Source organism: Anser brachyrhynchus (assembly GCF_964034855.1).
Source record: "Anser brachyrhynchus genome assembly, chromosome: 4".
NCBI lineage: Eukaryota > Metazoa > Chordata > Aves > Anseriformes > Anatidae > Anser > Anser brachyrhynchus.
Genome location: NC_137698.1, coordinates 43,641,823 through 43,668,221, shown reverse-complemented (window position 1 = coordinate 43,668,221; position 26,399 = coordinate 43,641,823). Strand labels below are relative to the sequence as shown.

The 26,399-nt window shown below is 36.4% G+C and overlaps 1 protein-coding gene across 1 annotated transcript in view; it reads right to left on the bottom strand.

Annotated features, from left to right (window-relative positions):
* Positions 1-2,529: 2,529 nt before the first annotated feature.
* Positions 2,530-26,399, bottom strand: part of LOC308194636 (uncharacterized protein) — a 201,012-nt gene continuing 177,142 nt past the window's right edge. Inside the window, exons 27-29 of the mRNA XM_080590772.1 lie at positions 26,262-26,321; positions 17,035-17,094; positions 2,530-7,219 (exon numbers count right to left, since the gene is read on the bottom strand). The gene's annotated coding sequence lies outside the window, so the exon portion shown is untranslated. The remainder of the gene's footprint in view (positions 7,220-17,034; positions 17,095-26,261; positions 26,322-26,399) is intronic.

The following is a 26,399-nucleotide window of genomic DNA, read 5'->3' as shown; positions in this document are numbered from 1 at the left end:
TGAATTAGCTGGCAGTAAAGTAAATGTTATAAGTTTCATTTACACTAGCAGGCTGTTTTAATTCCAGTTTTGTGCACTGAGTCAAATACTAAATCCAGGTACCCAGTCAACCTCCCTTTTAAAATTCTGGCTAATGTACACTTTCTGACTGAACATTTTATAAATAATATATGCTGTCTTATTTTAATAAAATTTTCTTAAATGGCTTTGAGAGCTAATGTCTGTGTCTGTCTTGGTATTCAGCATGGAAAATGAGAAGAGGGAGGAATGGTGAAACAAGCACAGAAAATGTAAATTCACAAAATAAACACCCTTCCCCTCAAGACAGCATATTGAAAGTGGGGAGTCCTTTTTCACTATCTTAACTCAGGAGTAAGGAAGCATTCAGATAACTATAATTTTCCACAGAAATTAAGCCCAGACCTTTCCCAGGGCAATGCAAGTTGGACTCAGAGACCCAACCTTTCAGGAAACTCTGGGTCTGATTGGGTCTGTATCAGCTTCTTGTAGGGGGATTTCTACGTGGTGCTGTGACTGCCATCGCCCCCTCACATGTGTGGCTATGCAACGTCCCCCTCCTTGGGGCAGGAGGGAGAGGAGATGGGTGGTTGGTAATGGGAAAAGGCATATTCTGTGCTTCTCACTCTAAACCAGTCACTTCTTTGTACGAAATTCAATGGGATATCTTGCCCAGTGCTGCTTTAGAACATGTACTGCCTGCCTGTGTTTTAAGCTATGAAAAATGGACAATGGCTGAAACTGTGAGGCTTTGATTTTTGTTTTATTGGTTTGCGCACTGTACACCTGCAGCATAAATGTAACTTTTTATTGGAGATGGAAGGCATCCATATGAATTCCTGCAAACAGAGTAGCATATAACAAAAATAAGACTCTCTTGGGCTTTTGCCAAAATAATTGGAAATCTCAATTTATAACAATTTTAAAACCCAGTACCAACTGGCAGCTACTGTTTTTAGGGGATTCATTTTGGTTATGGCAACAAATAATTATGTTTCTTTTAAGGCAATAACAAATAGTAGTTTTAATCTGAGATGGTATAAGGCAAAAAAACCTTGCACCAAAATATCTGTTACTACAGCCTCTTGTGAACAAAGCCAACTGTTCCTACACAGTTGTTCCTATGCAGACACCACTTTGAGGTTTTTTTTTTTTGTTTTTTAACTTTTCAAGTTAAATGTCATTGAGAATCAGTACAATTGTCTTATAAACACAGCAGATCATATGCATGTTCTCTCAGAGCTTTACAATTAAAATGAAAATTTAACTCTTGTCCATCAATGCCAGTGGCAGAGATTAATATTCTGTATGGGAGGAAATTTGCATAAAGAAAATATTGTCCCAAGATCAGATCACTAGATACTCCTCTCCAGCTCCAGAAATAAAAAAAAAAAAAAAAAAAAGAAAAAAAAAAGAGTGAAACCGTGAAAATAAGAATTAATTAAGAATATGGGATGTAGCATAAATTGCTACATCAGCATTTTCTGCAACAGCTCGATACTCTTTGCCAGGCTGAATTCTCCTCTCTACCACATGGGTCGTTTGGTTCTAACCTCCCCCAGCGATGAGAACAGATGTGAGGAACTGCGGTATCAAGCGAAACCACCGTGTGGATGGCCAGCACAAAACCCTGCTGTGGGTTCTCCTTTCTTCATTTTAGTCAGCACCATTGGAAGCAGTGGTAAAGCAAGAACAAAGGCTTCTGAATCAGCCCGGAAAGCTGTCCTTAAAGGGCTTCTCTTGAAAGACTACCAACAAAACAGACTCGCTCTGAGCTCCATTATTGACAATACAGTAGGAGAAGATCATCGAGGTCTTGTCAGATCACATTCAAACCTTCTGAAGTCACTAAATGTTTTTTTGTTGTTGTTGCTTTGCACCAGCTGTAACATGGGATGTGTTTGATATAATTTCTAGTTTTCTCAAGTCAGTAATTCTGATATACCACGGGAAAAAGCAAACTGTATGAGTGTATTGCACTCCCCTTTGATCTGAGAGGTGATTGATGAGTCTGACTGATGATATCAGTAAAAGGAAAAGTATTTTAAAGGGAATGAGAGACATGCATGCTCACCAGTGCCAGCAGTCAATCCATTTTACCCAGAGAGGGAGGTAAGCACACATCTTTGAACATTTTTAACAGTATCTTAGAAGCTTGTTTTTTCATATGTACAGCTTTCATGTCTATTTGCTTACATATATGCAGAAATCATGTAAGTACTTACACTTGAATGCAGCAAATGTAAAACCAGTTTGATGAAAGAGTTATACAAAGGATAGGGATTTCTGTGTCAGAGAGATTTCTGACACATTCAGGAGATACAGTGAGTGTAAATAGCAGAAGAATTAGTAGGTTGAAGTAAAAAAGAAGGCAATAGGAGACAGGAAAGATTCATACAAGTATGGGATAACTGATCCCGTGGCTATTCAATTGTAGGCTTTTCAATAACGTCTAGTTTCTCAACAGGGTAATATTTCACAATTTGCCAACTAACTACAGTAACTATGTTCTGGAAAAAAAAAAAAAAAAGGAATCTCAATGATTTTGAGGCTAAAAAAGTTAATACTTTGTTTTTCAAAGAAGTTGTCATTTATTTTTTTTCTGACCTCCATAGGTTAATTAGTTCATAGGCAGAGTTGAAAAATGATGGCTTGCACTAGTGAATGTTTTGAGTTTGAAGGAGCTAGAGAGACTGCATGAAGTAAAATATTGGCATGCAGATCACCTGCCTTTCATTACAGGGGCTGGATATGAGCCTGATGAGAAAGCGAGGGGACTAGTTCCAATGTACTACGAACTGATGGCTGCAAGGAATGGCAATCCAAAAAAATGGGAGGGGACTGAATCCAAATGACATGAATTACATCTGTTGAAAGGGTGCAGAGGAATGGAAATAAACTATTGCAGCTGCATGTACTTCTGATGTAGACTAAGAGATGGGAAGAGGAAGAGGAAAAGGAAACAAAAAGTACAGCTGTTGCAGTGGCAGCTACTGAGTCAATAAAGAAGGGAGCCATGAAGCTGTTCTGTGAGCAGCAATCATCCCAGAGCAAAGGGACAAGAGTCAGCACAGGAGCTCCTCAGACAGAGGACAGCAATACAACACTGAATCACATTTCTGTCTCCTGGGTGAATTCACTCACAGTTTGCTGGCTCATAAAACACGGTGTTTCCCAGTTTAAGTTCTTCAGAGGGATGACTGTATATGTTACAGAGGTTTTTAAAAGACAAGTTGAAGTTAAATATCAGAAAAAGGATATAGAGATTCACCACAGTGAAGGAATGGAATTAATAACATTCCAGAGAAGAATGATATTGAAAATGTACCACCCTCATCGGCATTTCACACAATCACATCTGTAGGCAATCTCTTGTGGGCTGTGAAGGTTTTTTTTTGTGATCCCAATTTAAATGATCTCCTGTGGTTGATTTTATGCACTACTTTAGGACCATAATTAATCATTTTCTTGGACCAAATACTGGATGTTTAGCTAAATATATGCCCTAGAACTTGGAAACAATATGCCTAAAAACTTTGGGCATTGGGATAAATATTTCATCAACTACATCAAAGATTAGAGACCTTTTCAGACTCTTTGCCAGTCTCCCTAATAAATCAAAATGGACACATGACATATACAAGTGTATCTCTGCATCAAAAAAAATGAGTTTAAAAAATTTGCAAGCACATACTCCAACAGTTGAAACTTCAAGGAACTGTATGGTCATTAAACAAACTTTGCTTCAGCTTATTGTGGTGGAGTAGATGTTTTCCACCTGAGAAAGCGTCATGAGGCACTGTAATACTAAAGAAAGTAATAGTAGAAAATCTGGGAAGCTATTGGGAAACAGGCAGCTAGGAAAATTTACAAACTTCACAGAAGAGTGACTGAGTGTTCTTATGAGTTCATCTGAGATTCCACAATCACAACATCAAACCTTTCACCTTATGTGTGTAGTAAATGGGCTACACCTGCTAGGCAAAATACATTCTGACCAGGAGAAGAGATGGTTTGGGGAAATGCATTTTTTGTTGTCATTTATGTTTTAATAAAACCTTTTTTTTTTTGCTTTACAAAGACCATTTGTTGAAATACAGATGATACATCATGATAAGACCCTGAAAGCTATTGTTTATTATCTCTCTGTACTAAAACAAAGTTTTCAATGCTCCTCAAGCTGTTTCTATCTTTTCCTTGTTTGGTTTTGTTTTCTGAGTGCCTTATCCAAGACTTGCCTTTTAACTTTCCTCAGGGAAATAAATCTCACAGAGCAGTTTTCACAAAATTCTTGCAACCGTGAACTCGGAATGTTTAACCAAGCATCTACACGAAATTTAACTGAAAGCATGAAATGAAGCTAATGTTCCCATGATGTTTTATGAACCAGAAGAATCATACAATCACTAAAGAAATGCTTGGCACTGTGGATGTCAGTGAACCTGAAAGAATTAACAGGACTCCAGTGGCACGTCAACATTGAGCAGAGCTGCAGGCCCAAAAGGAGACAAAGAAAGAAAGCAATGGAAGAGGAAGGAACCCCACTGATAGAAGCAACATTGAAGACCCTCAGCTCCTTTTCTCTTTCTCTGTATTTGCATGTACCCCAGGCTAATTTTACCATGGACATGCAATAAAGTCTTTTTAAAGGAAAGAAACATTGGCCTCAATCTTAGGTCTACTCCCAGTACTGGGGTTAAATGCTGTTGCACTTAGTGATATAGGGACTCTCCTCAAGAAGAGTCAGCACAGGGATTGGCATCACTGGCATAACTTATTTGCTTGTGGGTAGCAGTCTGAGTCTGCACTGGTAAATATGTACAAGTGTGGCAGAAGTTTCAGTGAGGGCCTTTGTTCCAGATCTGGATAACAAAATGACTTTGTGGCATCCCAGGGATACAACTAACAAAACTATTGTTTCTCTTTTATTTCTGTGCTATTGCTTTAATTAGGAAACCTCAGAGGTTAATGTAATGAACTAAACATCTGAAAGATAAAGGTACAGTTAAATCTGAATGTCCTTGATATGAGTGCTTTGATGTAAGGTTTAGTTCAGCTGTGAGATATAAGTGTTGAAACTGGGGTAGGATGGCTTATGTCTGTCAAGTCCCTTACCATAGCTGAAAAGAGTGATTTGAACAGTCTGTTGTTAAAAAGTCTGAGGCAGATGTTACTTTTACCACCACAGTCAAAGCAAGGGTCCTCAGTGTTTGACTTTCAAAATCCCCACTAAGTTCCTTACAGAGACGTAAAATGGTTTGTTTACTAAATCTGTAATTTTACAAAACTTGTGAGGTCCAGAATGAAATGTCTGATTCTCTGCAATCTCCGGTGGGACATATATTTCCTTAATCTCTTTAAGAACATACATCCTTCAGCCCAACACCCAGTGCTATATTTATAATCTAAGAAGACAGTAAAGATCCTTTTTCTTTTTGTTATCATTTTTCCTATAGTTATCTGAAATAGTTTCAAATTTTTCCATTTTATTCTTGTGAAAACATGGAATTGGTAGTGAAACTCAGCTTCCTGATACATTTGTTTTTGAATGCCTAAATATATTCATACTTACTTGCTGCTTTTTTTTGTCTCAAAAGATTTCAAAGGTGTTTTCAAACCTCATATACAAAAGACTCACTTCACCAGTCACAAAAGATTGATCATCACTCAGCAGCAGAAAGCTGTAAAACTAAACACTGCAGAACAGTTTATGTCAAGAAATACAAGTAGAGGTTTCCCTGAAATCCATGTTCAATTAGTAGATTTTTGTTTCCTCAGCAGTCCAATCAGTCAGTCACATCTTTGCGTACCAGAAATCAAAAATGGAATAGCAGCTCTGTAGCAACATCAGGAAACAATGCAGTTAAATGCATCTATTTTCTCTATTTAAATTTCTACATAGTGAGATAATAGTGATTAATTCATGTCAAAATCTGAGTGAAAGAATACAGCCAGACTCCAAGCAGGGAAAGGCACTATGTTTCCAAAAAAGTATAGCATGAACCTCCTAATGTGAAGCAGCATTTAAAAGTCATGGAGGAGACTGAACCCACTGAAGCTGAACAGGGGTTCAGCTCTGGAAGTAAATGGTAGCATTTCAGTAAAGCATAATCTAATTCTAGTTATTTAAAAATACATTTCTAGGTTTGCTAACACTGGATTAATTGGATTTGCATCTCTTATGACAGTTCTGCATTTAACTCAGTGACATTTGTTTGAAACTTAATTAAAATAATTGTAAAAAACATGCTTTTTTATCTGATGCATTACATTTGCCAACTATTCCATTCCTATTTGTCTAATGTCAAACAGAAGTTTAAAGACATGAATGGCAGCCCCATGAGACACAGTCTGTCACCCAGAAGGTGCCCATATCATTCTTACCGCAGTAATCATCAGCCTCATGTTTAGAATCACTGCAGTTGTCTGAGATCTGAACCTAAACTCAGTAGACAGTCTGAAAGAATCAACAGCTGAGAAACACGTTACTACAGCATTAGCTAGTCATCATCAATCCACAAATACCACTGTAATGTCGCCTGCTGATTGCCCAAATCTGACACTGAACTGACATAAACCAACTTACCTGTGGGTCAAATGTACGGCAGTCTGCGCTGTGACACAAGGTGAGCTAGGAACAGTAGCACAGGGAGAAGGGGGGGGGCACAAATCTGGGATGAGGAGTCACCTTGTCTAGACAGGGCAGGTCTAGTTCTCCCTGAAATGGGAAGTGGAAAACACAGTTTAAAACAAGAACAAGAAAGGGAGGAAAAAAATGGCAGAATATTTTCCAGCTGAAAAACCTGAGATGCTGAGTATAACTTTTGAGAAGGACTTGGATTTTCTGTTCCATTGCTTCAGCACAAAAGATCCCCTTCAGGTCAGAAATTTTGTTTCTTTCAAACTATTATACACATTTTTGCATGTTCTTGTAGAATTTGTACATAACTGTGCAAATAAATTGGTACACATGCCAAATAATACTCTTACACATGCATAAAGTAACAAGCAGATTCAGATTTCTAAAGAGGTGCTACGGTGGCTCCCTAATATCAAGGCCTTCCCTGAAATATTCTTTCACCAGCTATGATTCGCAGCATTGTTTACATCCATAAAAAGAACAGGAATACCTGTTATGAAGTGCACTGTACATTCCTTACTCCTTAGAAACCAGTATTAAATGAAAGCTTTTCCACTGATTCTAGAAAAAAAAAAAAAAGGAAAATACATTTCTGTTAAATAAATAAGTAGAAGAAAAGAAATTCTGTAGTAGCATAAGCAAAATAGCAAAATAGCAAAAGATACACTTAATAAGAAGGATCAGTTATTTTGTGTATAAATATTGTGTGACTTGCATATAAGAGAGGATAAGTGTAAGAAAATCTATATCCTTCAGTTAGTGCACCAATCAGTAATTAGTACATTTTTTAAAGTTAATTCAACCCCTTGATTCAGTTCCCTGAAATAAATGGAAATAGATGACTACCACCAGGTAGATTTTTTGTGTTTATGAAAATAACAGAAAGATGACTTCTGTGTATTATAGGGAAGCCAGAGAATCAAATACACATCCAAAATGATCTGAAATCTTTCTTAATATATCTCATTATCTTGGTGCTCAGGAAACTCTGAGGTTAGTCTTAAAATATTGCAGGAACTTTTTTTTTCCTGAACAACATACCTTTTCTGACTCCTTTCCAGTGTCACTCTTCATCTCACTTCGAAAGTTAGATCCTGTTTGTACATTTTTCAATTATTTTTTTTTAATGTGTATTATTTGCAGAGAAAAATGCATTATGCCTGCTGTCTACTTTACTTGGAATAAAATAGACAGAAATAGTTCAGGGCTGGAGTAACTGGTCAGACCCATGAATGTATATTTTATTCAGAAACTGTCAGAGATAAGCAAGGAGTCTGTAAAGAACATCAGTGTTCACAAACCATCCATCCTATATTTCCACTGCACTAATGAAAGGCCAGGTCCTGGTGTGCAGTGAGCTTCCCAGAAGCAGCTGCAGTCAAGGCCTACATCTACAGAACACCTTAGACCTTCTGCCACACCATCCAAAAAAACAACCCAACCAAAACAACCATAAAACAAGAAATGTTTTTGTGCACCAATTCTTACAGCCTGTAGTCACATTAAAAGTGTCAAATTTTCAAAAGCACACTAGGTGAACTCAGTTTTGGTTTCAGCAGTATATCATGAAGCCCACTTAAATGTCGCATCCTGCACAAGTGCCAGCAGAGAAGCACGGGGTTATTTTGCTGACTGATGTTTTTCCTTTTTTTTTTTGAATTTTACCCCAGAGGGGAGCTCTGGGTCCTCCCATCTCTGCTTTCTGATGGTCTCCCAGTAATGCTGCTGGAGGCCTTTTCAGGGAGGCCGAGTTGGGGGCAGCACGGGTAGCAGTGCTAAGGTCCTCGCTTTCCCTATTGCTAGGAACCATTGTGAGGGCTCTGGTGGGTTGCTAGCACTGAGTTGATGTTCCCTGGCAGAACAAAAGTAGATTTCTGAAAGTCTGTTCATGGGAGTTACTGGTATGTTATCTGGTTCTGTTAGTATATCTAAAGCATATCAATACATGTGAACGCCTGCCAGTGTGTTATTCATCTCACTCTGTATGGTTTTTATTGACATCTGGTCACAAAAATGTTGTACTTCCACTAGTCAATATAACCTTACTGTTCATAAAATATACATGTTCAGGGTTGTATGAGAAGTCCAGCTAGCCCCTCATAGAGCCCCATACTAAATGCTTAAGAAGGAGTATCCAGACAAGTCCAGCACACAGTGATAGTTCCTTAGAAAGACAGTTTCATTTTGTCCTCCAGTTCTTGTATCTGCTATATTCTGATACAGCTGCTGAAGGAGATACATAATTCATAATGGAGACCTCCAAACATTCAGACAGAGAGCAAGATAATGCCAGTAAAAGCCACTCTTTAAAACACTGATGTAGTGCTCGATATTATGACATGCTTAGAGACACCGCAGTGTTCATCCTCCCCGATTGGCAGAATTTCAGTAGCAGTTTAATGCAGAATATCACACTAAGTAAGAGAAAACCCCAACACTCTGTATTTACACGTACCTTTAACTGAAGCACTTGAAACCTGAAAGGAAACATGGGTTTTGGAAGCATTTGAAACCTGAAAGGAGACATGGGTTTTGGAAAAATAACTTTTTGAAAAAGAACATGGTCTCGCAGTTGCTGTGATCTTTTTTGACAGACTGTGAGCAAAATGTATTTTAAGAATCTTTACATTGAGTTCTAACCACAGCAACTTTTGGTACTATTCCAAATATATTTTCCCTTTCTAGAAGTGAAAAATTTTATTTCTACTACACATGGCAAACAGAAGAGTTCAGAAAACATCACTGAGGAACCTCCTGTTGACGGAATCACGGCAATTTTTATAGCCGAGCTTACATTTACAAGCAGGAGTATCACAGGGGTCACAGCCCTGCTTCATGTCATGTGGCAACCGAACAAAGTTGAACACACACAGGGAGACACTGAGGTGGCCAGCTGGCATGGGGGGGTAAGTGCTGCAAAATCATTTTGCCCACCCACATAGACAGTGCTTTAAAACCAGTAAATAGAAATGCAACAGTAGTTTTATAGAAAGGCCAGACCATAAATAATTAATCCATTGGATAAATACATTTACATCAAACAGAAAGGCAGAAGCCACAAGCCAAACTTTACCTTATAGAAATTTTTTTGAGCATGTGCTGTTTCCAAATATCATTTATACAAAACATACAATTCTGAAATTACCCAAACCTTTTGTTGCTTCATGCAACCAGCTACAGTAGTAGAAACCTTTGTTAGGAGGCATGCTGTATGTTCAATATACAAGTATCTTTGCACCATGGAAACAACTACAATTCATGTCACCGTTTCCCTCAAGACGCAACTCATTCTCCAGTATTTCATTTAATGTGGTAAACATGATAATGAGAATTTTAGCAAATGTGAAAGTTGCCCGTGTTGCTCACTTTGGTAACTGTATAGCAGATTTATGGGAATTTACAGCACAATACAGGAAGATACTAGGTAGTATACTGTACTCTCCTTTATTTCCAAGAATATCGCTATGTAACTGTATCTGTTGGAGAGGGCCGTATAATTCTTCTTCATTATTAAATTAAAAAAAATCTTAATTTTACACTTTAAAATTAAAATATACATCCATCATTTGCATTGACCTTATTGGAAGGTAGGTAGATAGCTTATAAATATCAGAGCTCAAAGTAAATCAGTTAATAAAATATATTCAAAGGGTGTTTTGCCACTTAATTATAAAAATAACGCTCAAGTTTAATATCACCAAGGACAATTACGGGAGGTCTAATTCTTAAAGTACAGTTAAACCATAGAATAATACTTTCACTTTTATGAAGAAGATAATTTCAATAATTTGAACTTTATGTTGTGTACAGATGACTTTTCCCTTTCCTTTCCTACACAACTTCTATGTTTCTTTGCAGACAGCTACATTTCACTAGGTTGAGATCAAAGATGAGGAAGGGGCAAGCATTGATCCTTCTATACTGATCAGATCAGAGCTGAAACAGGAAAAAGTTTAACTAAATTGTTTCCCATAAACTAGGGGAAGGTAATCAAAGCCAATATACCATTGTTCTTCTAATCCATGCCCAAGGAAGTTACATGGTTCACAAATCAAATTACTGGGGCAGCATGGGCCCCAGGAGGAGACAGGCAAAGATGCAAAGTGGAATTAAGGATTCAAATATCAACACATACCAATAAATCCAATTTGTTCCTTATTCACATGCTTTGAGATTGATACATTAAAAAAAAAATGTTGTTCACTGTATGACTGTATGAACTAATTCCCCTATGCATTTCCACTTTTTTTTTATGGCAATTTTCTGAGAAGTCGTACAAAAAAAAAAAAAAAAACAAAAAACAAAAGCAAACAACAAAAAAAAGTGTAGCAACAACAATAACAAAATTTAAAAATCAAGTTGTTTTGGAGAGAAAACTTTATTAGCCTACCCTTATTACACAGCTTTACAGAAAAAGGTAAACAACTCTTAATGTAGTATAAAACTAGCCTTTATTGGCAGCAAGATAACATCAAAGCTAAGAATTTATTGGCATTCAATAAAAGACTATACAGTTATGAGACAGCAAGAATAGTCACCATCATATTGAATGGGAAAAATATATTCTGCTAGAGCTATGAAAGAGAACTGCAAGTTTCAGAACATGATCCAACCTGTACCAAATCAGGGAATGAGGAAAATCCAAAATTTCTTGAGTCCTACAGAACACTTTTCACTGTTGACACAAGGGAACAGGCAGTATTTGATCCCAATCCGATTGACACCAGACACCACACAGCTGATACAAGAATAGAAAAACGTCTGCATTTTGTGCGTGCTTTAGAGACCAGTCTCACTGGCTCTGTGCTGCACTGTTTTCTGCAGCTGCTCAATAAATCCTGCTCATCAGATTTGCTGCATATTGCTTACTCAGAGCCTCCTGAGATTTTAAAATAACTCTGCACAAAGAACTGAAGTTTGACTCTCCTAAATCCCAGGTCGAGTCAGGCAGACTGCCAGCTACTTGTAATTTTGATTAGAAAATAACAGAAATAATAAAAGGGGAACCACATACAGTTCTTTTGCATGCCCCTTTTTTTTTTTTTTTTTTTTTTTTTTCCCGTGTGTGTGTGGGAGAGAGAGAGAGAGAGAACAAATGAATTTTCAGGTTCTGTATGAGGTTTAGGCACGACATCACATCGGTTCTTATTTCATCTTTTCTTAGTTTTCACCTGGTTTCACTAGAATTCCTAAAGCTATACTTCATACATTTGCTCACTTACACTTTATCTCTTTTAAATCACAGGTATGGTTTCATTCTTGGCAAGCTCCACACAGCTACTGAAGCATGTTAGCAATTAGGGAAGTTCACTGTTTGGCTGCAAGAAATAAGAGTTGCAGATCTCCACATCAGATGAAAATGGATCGCTATTGTAGCTGACAGTTGGCTCTCCAGAAACATTTTCCCACTGGGTATTTTGTCACAGCATATTGCTAAGAAAGTCTTATACAGGAGCAGGAGACTGTCATTGATTGCAGTCACCGGTCCTTCATGAAAAATCACCAGTAGCTTCATAGACAGCTCTGAAGTGAAAGGACACATTGACAAATAATAATCAAATAATAGCTTTCACTTCCCTTTCCTGAGCTTTCTCTGTTGGGACCTTTACCTTGACTTCTTCCTCTGTCTCACACCCTTCTTCATCAAGACCTTGGGTTTTGTCCACTGCACCCCTGTGAGAGGACCCCTCTCCTTCTAATTTTACACCACATGTAAAAAAACAGGGTTACACCTGCTTTACAGCTAGAGTAAGAGTTTCTTCCTCATTAACATATATCAGATATAATTAAAGTTTTCAACAATATGGGAAACTAATGTGAATGGGATCCATATGTTTAACATAAAACTCAGTGTTTTGTTTACATATTTCATTAATTAAGGCACTTCATTTTTTTCTTAACTTCCGTTAGGCTATTTTGATAATCATCATGCACGATACCTATTATTTATTTGTTTTTATATAAAAATTAAATTATTATGTGTAATCAAGTTGGAGGTTTTCTGTGCAGGAGATTCACATTACAGGAGAATGATAAATATTAAAAATCTCTATGTTTTTTCAAGGAGGACATAAATTACCTCATAATAATTCTACCAATATTACTAGTGATTTCAGAATGAATAATGAAAAAACTAAATCCCCTACCAGTGATATGATTTTCAAAAGTAATCTATTCACAGAAACATGGTAGGTTGAATAACACAAGAAGACCATTAGGAATAGAAAATCTTTAAGAGAACTAATGAAGAGGGACATTTACAATTTATATTTCAACATGAGTAGGTATTTCACAAAATAACATTCATAGTTATAAAAGCAAATCCAGTTTCCTTCTTCAAATTAAAATGTTTGATGCTTAATACAAATATCTGTTTGCTACTACAGAATCACAGAATGTCTGAGATTGGAAGGGACCTCTAAAGATCATCTACTCCAACCCCCCTGCCAGGCAGGATCACCTAGAGTACATTGCGCAGAATGGCATCCAGGTGGCTTTTGAATATATCCAGAGAAGGAGACTCCACAACCTCTCTGGGTAATTGGTTCCAGTGCTCTGTCACCCTCACAGAAAAGAAATGCCCTCTTATATTCAGACAAAATTTCCTGTGCTTCAGTTTGTGCCCGTTGCCTCTTGTCCTGTCACTGGGCATAACTGAAAAGATACTGCCTCCATACTCTTGACACCTTCCCTTCAGATATTTATACACACTGATGAGATCTTCCCTCAAGCTTCTTCCTTCCAGGCAAAACAGGCCCAATCCTATCAGCCTGTCCACATAAGACAGGTGCTCCAGTCCCCTAATCACCTTAGTAGCAAATTGTTTTTTTTTTTGTTTGTTTGGTTGGTTTGGTTTTCCTTTTTTTTTTTTTTTGGTGCTGATTGTGAAATGCAACAAATTATACATCTCAAGCAAAGGCTGTTACAGTACACACGGTTAAAGACATATTTGTTGGTAACATTTTCCTATTCTAGTAGTTAAAATACAGCTTTATACCTGGTCTGCCTTGTACTTTCTGTCATACCAAGTTATTTCAAGTTCAACACGTCCATCCTTTTAATAGTCATCATGGAGAAAACCAACAGGTCACAAAAGTGACTTCTCCTGTAGTATGAAATTTCATGTAGACTTGCAATAAGCTCTGAGCTCATGGGTCTGTGACCTCACTCAGGAAGTTCATAATTTCTAGCATGAGGGCTACAAGCTCCTCCATCTCAAGACCAACCCCAGAAACAGCCACATCCATAGAGACTAAAAGAAAGGGCAGTTTTGCAGCTCAGATAGCTACCATTATGCAAAAACACTTCATAGGAAGATTCTTAATAGTAATACATAGTGGGATTGTTATGTGTGAACATACTGGCATTTTATTCCTACTGAGTTGTTGTGTGTTTTTTTTTTAATTTTTTTTCCATTAAAAAGTAGACACCTTCAAATAGAAGATGTTTTACCACCAGGAATGAATATCAGTCCTGGATTTAGGATACCCTGAGCTCTTTTTACCAGTTTAAATCTGCCTTGATACCATTTTAAATAACAACTTCTCTTTCAGTTCTCTCTCTGTAAGATGAAAATAGTAGCCCCATATGTCAAAAAGAGATAAATGTCTTAATATTCTCCAGGTACGTAGTTGGTACATTGACGAATGTTCTAAAAGAGACCAAAAGCAAATGTGCAATTCCACATTTAATTCAAGCCTTAAAGATGTGAAAGAGCTCTGTGATGAATAATGAAAAGCAAGACGAAGCAGTAGGAAACTGCCTAGAGTATGTGTGAACTTGTAGTTAAAAACTGTACCTTAATGCAAAAGGCAGATGAATTAGAACTGCAAATCCACTTATTGTTAGCACTCCTAACTTCAGAGAACCTTGTAGATTAATGTTCTTTTAATGTATTTCCAAGTAATGATGTACAAGCCTATATATACATATATATAAAAGCACTGAATGAACAATAGGTCAAGTCTCTGATTCAGGAAAAACTGTATAGCAACCATAGGAAATGAAAACTGGGTAAGAAATGTCTTGTACTGGAAACTAGTTTCAAAATAATCATCAGTTTATTAATAAGACTCTAATGAAAAGAAGAGATTTTGCTTTCTAAATTAAAATTGAAATGTTCTTTATGAAAAACAAACAACAACACCAAAAAAAAACCACCACCCAACTATTATCGCAATCAAGCTGAAAAGTGATTTTTTTAAGTTTTACAGTAAAGTCATACACTGTTGCCTTCAGTGTTCAGAGAAAAACTTCACAGGTGCCTGAATATTTCTGTAGATCACACTTCTTTGGGTTGGGAGAGTGCCTGGGTTCACATCTCTACAGCTGGTGAAATTTTCTCACCATTGACACAAAGACACATGATGCCACATGTCTTCACATGTGCAGACAGCCGAGGACATCTCCTGCACCTGGGGAGGCAGTGGCATGGATGGGTACTGCACACTGGTGGTGCCAGGCAGGGCTCCCTGGAGCCAGCAGCATGCATGCAGGTGGCATGAGCCACCAGCAGCCTAGCATCACTGGGATGTCTGTGATAACTTGTAAAAAAAAAAAAAATGGAAAAAATAGAGCACACTATGGTCCAGGTATATACTCACTCTTTTCTTTTAAAGGTCTCCTCAAAAGCTACCTGCTCTGCTCCATCCGTCTCCTCACAGATACCAGATTTTTCTACATAACAGAATGCGCATTAGAACGATGCTTCAGCTGCTGTTAATTCAGCTCAGTTAATTCAAAGACCCAACAAAGGAAAGGAACAAAGGGTAAAACAAATAAAAATAATGAATCAGTTGCTCAGTTGGTGTAATTGCACCAGCTTCAATAGAACTACACTAATTTTCAGCAGCCGCAGTTTTGGCTCTTTTATTTATTTATTTATTTATTTACTTTACCTCCTGTTCTTAATTTCCTACCCTCCCATTTGTTTGCTATTTTCATTCATTTGGAGCATTTGGAGTGTAAACCCCTTGAGGAATGACCTTTTTTTTGTTTCTTTTTTTTTTCTTTTTCTCCTTCAAATCCATGCAAGGTTAGGTTAGTTCCATTATATGATAGGTAGGACAGACAGGGTAGGTATAGGGACAGTATAGAACTAGGAAAACAATAAACAAACAAACAAACAAAAAACAAACAAACAAAATCTAAATCTGTCTCCATGTATAATTTTCTACCTTCATCAGCCAATGATGATGATGATCTTACTATTTGAGTAAGATCAGGGTGGACAACAAGAAAAGTGCTGCCATAAGACTCTGTTGCCTTACCTACTCCTAGTGACAGGACATACTTAAAAAATACCAGTTCAATGCACTCTTCCATTTCAGAGCTGTTTCCTACCTGTCAAAAGAGGGAGCTTTGAAAGAACTGCTAGCTTTTTTTTATTATTATTATTATTTTTAGCTGGTGCACATTCTTTGGTGATCTTTTCTTCTTGTATTTGTTCTCTTGGCAAACTAGCCAAAGGTATAAATCAGCCAATCATAACTTACTGAAAACTTTTCATAGAGAAGACCCTAATTCAAGTTCTCATGTTTAAATCTGTTGAACTGCAAAATAATCAAAATGGTACAGATTAAAGCCACAAACAGATAAGGAGATGAACTGAAATACAGTATAGCACCTTCACTTCTGTAACAGTTCCCCAGAGTCCTCACTACTTGTTTGCAATCAAAAAATATATTACTAATGATTTATTGTGATCATCCTGTGACAGAGCTCATAAAAATTGTTAATAAATCAATCTATGCTTGAAAATTCTTTCTGAATAGCTTAGGTGAGGTGACAAAAATATTTAGCATTCTCATTTTTCTCAGGAATTTTATTACTTTAGATATCACAGAACTAGGTATCATTAAGTACTGTATAACTAGCACTGCAAATTATTAGCTTATTTAATATGCTTGAATGTGGAATTAGTTTTAGCATTTTTTGGAAAAAAACAATCCATAAAAGAGTAACAATACAGTCAGTTCTTTCAGTACCAATTGCACAAAATGTTTACTACTAGACTACAAAGGACATAAAGCCTGCAATGTTGTAATGAAAATACAATTACATCTTTCCTGTTCCCAAAGGGTAAAAAGGCTTTTCTGATACAAAATGTGCCTGTAGCTGGCTTGCCAGTCCATGTGCAGCAAGGGGCAATTCAGCAGACAATCTTATTCACAGTGGTAAAAAGTTTCATTTTTAGGTCCTGGCTAAAAATTTAATTCTCTTTTTGCAGATAAAACGTAGATTACAAAGACAGTTCTTGCTTTTTACCTTCACTCTGTCTGGCAATTTTCATTTATACTCCTCAGATGTATTTATGAGGAACTGATACAGAAATCTGCCAGCATATAACACAAAGCAGTGTTTTACTTTCCCCATACCTCCATCTTCTCTGTTCTCAGGGTGCTTCCACAAATGAAGTAGAAATTTCAGGTTAGAATCTGTTAAAATATTTCAAAATATGAGTTGCTACCTTGGAGTTGTATTACGTGTTCAAAAACATGATAAAGAGATTATATATTCATCTTCTAACAATGGATAAGGATGATGTCTTGAACTACAATTCAGATCAAAGTAATAACATTTAATGGTTTCTGTAGCAGAAGTTGCAATCTTCCTCTATAAATCCAATTTATTATTGGAATTCAGTGGTATTCAGTTCTATTAATGAAATGTTAAATACAGACAACTAAGCATTCCTACATTTCAGTCCTAAAGCTAGACTTATTAGGCAAACCTGCTCATAACTTTTCAAAAGAATATAAATTCTGTTAAGTGAAAATACCAACACGTCCCTGTACAAAAAATAAAAATAAAAAATGCAAAAATGCAGATTTAAAAGAACTCTAAATCACTGCATCACCCATATTCAAAGATTTTGGCTACAGCTATTTTTGCAAACCATATTCATATAAATATGACGTACATTTTCCCACTAGGTTTCCGTTTCCTTACATAGAAATGTCACTGTGAGATATAATTTACTGAATATCATCCTGCTAATTTATAATGATGTGGCACTGTAGGAGGAAGAAAGGGTAAAAGACTGTTTTGTGGAAGAAAGACTCAATGACAAGGAATCTGGTGCAACAGTGTTTTATAAGAGGAATCATATGTCAGAAAATAGGTTATTTGAACCGTAGGTATGAATTAGATTTTTGACAGAAGAGTATTACTGTTATTTTTCACTTGCATCAGTTTTTTCTAAGAATTTGCACTAGAACTTGCGGATGATGTAAGAAGCATGAAATAACGCAAAATTCACCCCATCTCATACAGATCAAAAACCACAGAATTCCCCCTGAAATTAAGCTGGCACTCATGTTAGGATTTAATAAGGACAGCAGGTCAGAGACCAAGCTGAAGACGGAAGTTAAAATGGAAGTTGTAAAATTTGGTCTGGGACTATTACAGAGCCAGTAGTTAACAAGTTTACTCCAGCAGTAAATCAGAAGTCTAATAGCAAAGGGACTCACAAGCTCAGTGTTGTCTTTAGTATTGTTCTTGGATTTCAAGAGCTTTCATCTGAAAGTCTTTAGGATAGATGAATTTGTTCAAACAAAACCTACAGGGATTCGATTTTTTACTATCAGACAGGAAGAAGAGTTTAATTTCTTCAGTACAGACTTTATCCAGTTTATGATTCCTCTGAAATTCTTTTGTATACACACATTTATATATATATATAGTGTGAGAACTCTTTCCATGAGACTAGATATAAACCTCTTTTACCAATAATTCATTAAAATTTATAATAGCTTCACACTGTAAATATGTGTATTAAAATGTTCCTAAAAATAACTGAGTTTATTACTGACATAAAAATGACTATCAGTTTTCAAAATTTATTTCTCTTATCTCAGTTATTTTGTGTTGGAGAGTTTTGCATGCATTTCTAACATTAGCAGTCATGAAAGTCTTAGTCTTAAAATCCCTGGTGAGACAGACTTTTCCTTGGATGAAGCCCACCTGAATGAAAATAGACAGATCTGGTCAATCAGGAGACAGGAAACCTAGGAGTTGATGGCTTTATTAGTTTTGATTTTTTTTTCTTCTGCTTGTCTTCTGCTTTTGTACTAAACCTTTCAAAAACTGTATTATTCTGATTGTCATTAAAAACTCAGCCATTAAGTTCATCTTGGAACAACTTACGCAAGGCCTCTAAATAAGGTTGACTGTATGGAAAATACATTTTTTATTGCATTTCATATTTATTTTTAGTTTTTCATCAGTCATAACACAAGTCATAAAGAAAACTAAAAAGCCTATAAACCCCACATATATGCAATGTTTTCTCTTCTTTTCAATTAACAACTTGGATTTTACATCAATAATAAAATGGACTTTACTAAGCAGTGTTTATAGATGACTCTTCAGCTTAAGCACATGTTATGAGGTGTTTTTTCCATTTCTAGCTGTAAAAATAAATTTTAATAATAATAAAAATATGAATAAATTTTAATATTCCAATATCAGTATCATTAATTTCAAAACCACACTAATTTAACGAGAGGCTACAGAGTTTATTTGTAAGTTATTAATCAGCACAAGCATTTTTCCTATGATATACTTATTTTTAAATGTTTCTAAGATCTGTGAAGCAAAAAACAAGAACTGAAAAATAATTTGCTCTAGATAATGTATTATAATATAAATTCCTATCACACATAAAAAACACTACACTTATAGTTCACAATGTGTATTTTGCAATTATTAATTCTCGCTGTCATTATTAATTATTTTCTGCTGTCAGGTAAGAACTAAAGTTATCAATTAAGGTAAAATAAGAACTCATTCCATTAGACTCAATCTGATCACACAATTAGCACTCATTTATAGACTCTTCCATTAATGGTGTCACTTCATTTATAGACTTACTATTGTGAGGGGAAATAAAGGTCCCAAATTGTTTCAGTCCTATATAAAGTACAAATTGCAATTCCAGGTGTAGTGATAATGCCATTTGTAGTGAAGTTATGTGGTGGGAAAAAAAAAAAAATCATTATAACTACACCACGTATTTTCATTAGCCTTTCTAATACAGCTGAGTTATTGATATTTCTATGCACCTTCATCAGGCAAGGCAGGAGTCTCTGGATGTTGAAGTTTTCTAACATTTTAGGGAAGAAACTTAATTATATTCCTGTATTGATGTAATTGTGGAAACCCAAAGTGTATCTTTAGAGCCAATCTACTATGAATATATGTCTGAAGTGCCTCCAGTGCAAAATAAAAACAATTATTCTGTAAAGTAAATGTTATGTTATTGTAGTACATACTATATTCCTTGTCTTGCTAACAGCTTAAAACAGATTACTCATGAAGAGACAGGTTTTTTTTTTGTTTGTTTGTTTGTTTTTTTTATGTATAAATTCTTATTGCTCAATGACACTGAGTAAAACAAAGATGGAAAACTGAAAACGTTTAGGTCCCCTATTGGCCTTTCCTATATGTAGAGCCCTTTTCCATTTGTGTACCTACCAGGCACTGCATGAATTTGGCCCATTTTAGGGGTTTAAATGGGTACGAGGACATTATAAATACATATAAGTAACAGTTTGCCTTTAAATGTCTTTTGTCCAGACTGTATTTCTTGCAGCAAGAAGGAATACCTGCAAATCACCACTATGCAGCAACTATGGACATTTCAATCCCATTTAGCTTTTTTAGAAGGAATAATAGATCGCTGAACTTCAAGGGGTAGATTTTGTTGCACGATAGCACTGCAAAGAAGAGAATTAAAAATATATTCTGCTGGTACAAGAGTCTCATCTGAACAAATATTTAAAACTTCAGAATTTTGAAACTAAAGCTCATAATCCTCCTATTTATAACCTATATGAAACAATGTAGTGCTTCACATAGAATATGAATCAGAATTTCATCAGAAATCAATATGCTTTTGAAAATTATGTTGAAAAGGGATGAATGAAGCAAATGAAAAACACACAGGAAAAAGATATTTTTGAACTCTCAATACATTTTTTAAAAATTACAAAAAAAAACAGCTTTAAGACTTCTACAATAAAAAAAAAAAGAAACATCTGAAAATATGCTTTTTTCTTCTCTTTCAGATGGAATGTGAAAAACCCTTCAACAAATAAGTCTGCATTTGTACAACAGTTTCAAATTACAAACTGCATTCCCTAAGTATTACAGAAAACCATTGTATTTGGTGGCAGTATTAAATTATTATTATTTTTTTTATTGGCCTAGGATGTGTACTAGTCAAAGCAGAACTATTTGGTCAACCACACAGAAAGGACTGTTTACCCATGATTAATACAGAACATGTTAATCATGGGTGAGCAGTATGTGTAGACAGATAAGGGACTGATTGCAAACCCCAGGTTTACCTCCAGGATCTGTAAATTGTCTTCAGTTAACCACACAAACATTTCCTCAAAGCACAAGGAGGTGGAAAGACAGATCATCCCTGAATAATAAACAACCCAGCTTTTGAAAGAAGCTCCTCAGATTTAAAGCTGTTTCTGCCACCAGAGCTGCCACAGTTTTGTTGACCTTGCTGATGCTTGACCAGGCCAGAGGATGCAAGACATTTTGTGTTCATTTAGTGACTACATAAAGCAGAAGGAACTCAGGACCATAATCTTCAAGTCTTCTGGAAACAGCACCAGTAACATTTTATTCTAAAGCAGCAAACCTTCAGATTTATTGTTGAAAGCACATGAAAAAACAAACAAACAACAAAAAAACACTAAACAGAAAATTCCTAGGAAAGTGGTGAAAAAAGAAAAAAAAAGAAAAAAAAAGAAAAAAAAAGTGGGCAAAGGAATAATATCCTTCTCTCTAACTGTCAACGTATGCAGCGGAGTCAAGTGCTGTGTAGAAATGAGTCTACAGTGCTAGAGAAAGAAACCTTCCACTGACTAAAGTAACTGCTGCAAGGTGGACAGTAATGATATTTGCCTCTCACATAGTCCTGAGAAGGCACCATTGGTTTGTCACTGTTATCATACTCCACGGAAAAAGAATGCAAAAGCTTTCAATGCTCATCTTGCTTTTATACAGAATTTGTAAATAAGTAAATGTTGATCCTTGGGTTCTCTCAGACTAATTCCAGCAAATCTAAGGATCATTTTCAGATATAAAGTACTGTAACTAGTAGTACTGTTTATTCATTAAGATGGCTCATGTCACTCTGTTCTAGCTGATTCTAAGATAAGAGAGAATCTTACATTCAATATTGTCTAAAGTCTGAATTTGTAGTAGTCGTAAAATAATCCAAAACAGGGGAAAGTCTGGTTCTGGACTTTTATCTCTCAGTGATTAAAGAATGTGTAAATGTCATGTATATCCTACAAGGTTGTCCCCCATAAGACTGCCTGGAACACCTTCAGTGTGTTAATCCTACGTGGAACCATTGTTTGCATTTCTCGCATGAATATTCACCACATCTTAGGAAGCCTTTCCTGCTATTTGCCAACTATGCTCCAAATGACAAATTCAAAGGGGTGAGCAAGTTCTTTTTAGCCACCCTGAATGCTAGATTCTAGATGTGGTACTTTGAAATACCTATAAATATGTCATTTTATTTCAGATTTTAATGTAAAAGCATTATGCTCCCATTTCTACAGTGCCTGGGAAACTGTCCAAATAAAACCCAGGGTTGTTCTATGCACATTTTGCAAGTCTTTCACAATGTTCTATGCTTTTTTCCACAAATAATGTATCCAAATAACTTCTGTCCAAATTAGCAACAGTGACTTACACAGAAAAAAAAAAAAAAAAGTTAACATTTTGACAGGTCTACGTTTTCGAGCATGAGAGGGTAAGGAAGAGGGAAAGCTCTGTGTCAAATGTCTTCTTTTTGTAGATGATGCAGAGAAATCTATTTCATCAGCTTAGAGCTGAAATTGCATTGACACTGTAAAAACAAAATTTTGCACCTTTGTTCACCTTTAAGTACGTGAGCTAATAAAGACAGAAATACACACGTACCCTGTAAGTCATATGAAACTGTTCAACTATAAAACACTAGCATTTCTCTTCAGCTCTAGAAATAATCCCTTCTCTTTAGTGTGAAGCTTGGACCATTTCTAATTTTTTTTTTTTATTCTGGTTCCTTGTCCTCTAACATGCCACCCAAGCAGACTTTTTGGTAGAGCTTATGTGTGTTTGGGTCACAGAAAAAGAAAATTAGTCCCTCTGCTTTACATGATATTGACAGTGTGGGATTGTGCTGAATGCCATTAGTATTAACATTCCAGGACATAAAATTATTGTTCTCCTTTGAATTTTTGTTATTACTAGTCAGGGCAACTGGTATTTGGACTTCTTCACAGACTTTAAAAAAGAATAATCACAGGCTCAATCCTGTTCCCATTTAAGCTAACGAAACTTTTGCCACAACTTCAATAGGGTCCCAGGCCCTCGAGGACAATTTTCTGAATACCCAGATTTAGCTTTTGAAGTTCCACATGGTTCAACTCAAAAGTTGAGTCACTTGGGAGGAACAATTTTTCAAATTCTTATTTGCACACCAAAATTCACATTCCAAAAATTGTGGAGGCCAGTTTAAACTAGAAATAAAATTATTAAACATGCCATCCTTTTTCTCCCCATTGTTTTCCATACTACCTGTTGTTCACTGTGAACTTAGCAATTTCACATGTGACTACCTATTATTTCAATAGGATGTGGTTGCTGTAAAAACAAGCCAGCAATAGCATGCTCTGTGTCACTGGCTACCAGATAATTTGTACAGATTGCCTATCCAAAATACAGAAGCTGAGGGTGGCTTTGATCTCTTTAGAGTCTCACTATACTCTAGGCTAAAAATATTGTCTGAAAATGAACTCCCTCTAGAACAAAAATAGTCATGGCTGACTGGACCACCTTCTGTGCATATCACCTACCCACAAGATGCGTCCAGTTAATGGAAAGATCTTCTATTTAAACACCAAAATGTACTGCCACTCCACCTTTGCTCTAATCATATTCACAACCTTTTTGTGACTTAGTCTTTCAATCAAAAAGAACAGACTAATACTATACTTTTAAAGAAACGTGAATAGGGATTTATACTGTATGAAGAAGTGACTTTCGCATGAAAATCATGTGTGCAATCATTTCCACTCCAGTGCAGGAATAGGATGATGTTCTCCCATGATGCCAAGGAAAATAGTATGGCTGCTATGGCAAGGGTGAAACAGCTTTCACTGGGGAAGTTGACATGTTATTTCTTCTGCAAAAACCTTTAGAACTTTCTGAAAAGGGACTCAGTATTTGGTGAAGCATTAAGGGCTTTTTTTGGAAAATGTGCTTTGCTTCATAAGAAGTTACTCAGAATGTGGTTCAAAATGTGTTTTTTTAACTAAAGAGAAACGTGTGGTGCATATGAAAAAATACAGAAAACCATGAAAGACATCTTTGTTAAATGTCAGTGATATGTGTCTGTTATTTTTCTGTCTTGCAAGCTAATAAACTTAAGACCAGTTGCTTTACAGACAGGGTAGTTATTAGCTCTCAGTAGAAAATAATGTACCATGGGGAATTTACAGTATAAGAAAAATGCTCTTAAATGTTTTGGGCCATCTGAACCACCCAGGGTAAGTGTTTTCTGGCAGTAGAGGTGTTATTGTTGCCATAGCCCTGCCACATGATGTTATTCTCCTAAGTAAAATGTAGTTTTCCTATTAAAGAGCTCTGCTTAAGCCCAGCGGCAAGTAGCCATGATTTTGTTCTCATACCCAGCATGGAAGAGATGGTTTTGAGGATCGTGCAGTAGTGGTAAAGGAAAAGAGCAAAACTGCAATCTGTGGTTTAAATAAAGCAGGTAAAAAGAAAGGCATGTCATTTCTGACTGTGCTCAGAAAAACTAGAATAGCTAAAGGAGAATATTATTGATTAAAGAGATTTAAATGCAAACTTGTTGCTTATGACTTTTAGAAAGCCATCCAATAAAAAAACTAAAACATCGCAAAAACAAATCTGTGAGGAGATATATAACCCTAATGGTTTTATTTTCATGGAACCTTATTTTTGCTATTAGATGTCTACCAGGTTTTGTTTTGTTTTGCTTTTTTCTTAATGAATCTAGCTATTGAAGATCCTGATTAGCAAAAAGAACAGTTACAATTGAAAGCCAAACAGCCGGACTATGTGGTGATTGTTGGGATTTAGCAAACACCTTCCAGATAGAAAAATAAACATGAAATTGTGTTTTGAAACCCTGAAACAATGTTTGCCTGTACACACTCTTGGCTTTAAAGTCTGCTTTTAATACTGTAAATATAAAATGATTCTGCATTAAAAATTGACAACATTGTTTCATGCTTTATTCCAGGGCACCCATACTGAAGTTGAGGTTTTATGAGTGTAAGTAGATTAGACCTGCAATTTTATTTTTAGTCATGTACTTATTCATGAGCAAAGGTCTTTTTAGATACAAACCAGGTGCAGACCAGCTGCTTTGTGTATCTGTGAAAGTGGCCCCAAACTGAACAAAAAAATCGCAGATACCTATCTTTGAATAATAGCATTTATGTGTCATGCAATTCCTCTCTGTTATTCTTGTGCAATGTTTTTCCATAACCAAATAATTCGTCAAACTATGTCTTGGTGGGCTCCTCAGCTAAGGTCACAGCCATGTGATACGATCTGCCGCAACATTTTGTTCAAGAGTTTCCAAAGGGCACCCACGTGCTGGCAAGAGCAGCCCACTCCTTCGCTGGCCTGTGGACCAGCTCAGGGCAGTGCAGACACGGGGCTATGTTTCTCCAAGGGGCAGCATGGGCAGCTGGAGAGCTGAGCGTTGGAAGAGGGTGAGCAAGCCCTCCCCGCTCTTGCCTATTGTCATGGTCACACACAATTGGTATGTGCTGACAGAACCATACAACACAGGCATAGATATAAAACTGGCAAGTCGTGCCAAACAAAACAAGCTGCGGAAACAAGGACTGTAAATCCCAACAGAGGTCAGTGTCTCCTTGACCAGAATCAAACGATAATAACTAATAATAACACACAAATTTCTATAAGGGGAGGTGAAGAGATGCCTGGAGGAATGCTACAATACATAGTGATTTCTCAGAGTGATTTGCAAGTGGTAGCTACTGAATAAAGGTTGGAAGCAATATTTGATTGGAAAAACATTATGCAGCTAAAAAGTGAGAAAAACTTAGAGAAAGGAACCTACAGCATTTGAGTCTGAGGACTGAAAGTTTCATCTGATAGAAAAAATGAATGCCTGTTGATCTGTGGAAAACATAATGTGAAACATGTTTGCTGAGTGAGAAAAATGTTGATTGGGCAATATCAAAAGCAGCTGTCGTGTGACAGTGGAAAACCAATTAAATAAATGTGACATGGCAGCAAAATAGTCCATGTGGACTGGGGTCTGTGACGTTATTAGAGGGGGCAGTGATGTAAAGTTCCTCACTAAGCTGTAACTGTGTCGACAGCATCAGTGACCTGCCAAGGTGGTCACAATATGCATATTACTCGATGTTTTACTATATGTCTTACTTTTATAATTATGGTCCATCCCTGAGCTTATTGACTGTCATCGCTCATGACTAATCTTGATCAGACAATTCCCATGTTATGGTGCAGATAAGTTACCAACACACGTAGGTTTGCTTACCTGGTAGTTCCCTGGTATTCTCCATTCTCTGGTCTTCTCTTTGTGTTTCTTGACACCAAACTGGAATAAAAACGAAAAAACGACAACAACAAAAAAACTGATAAGCAATGGGCTCTGACAGACAAAAATGTTATATTG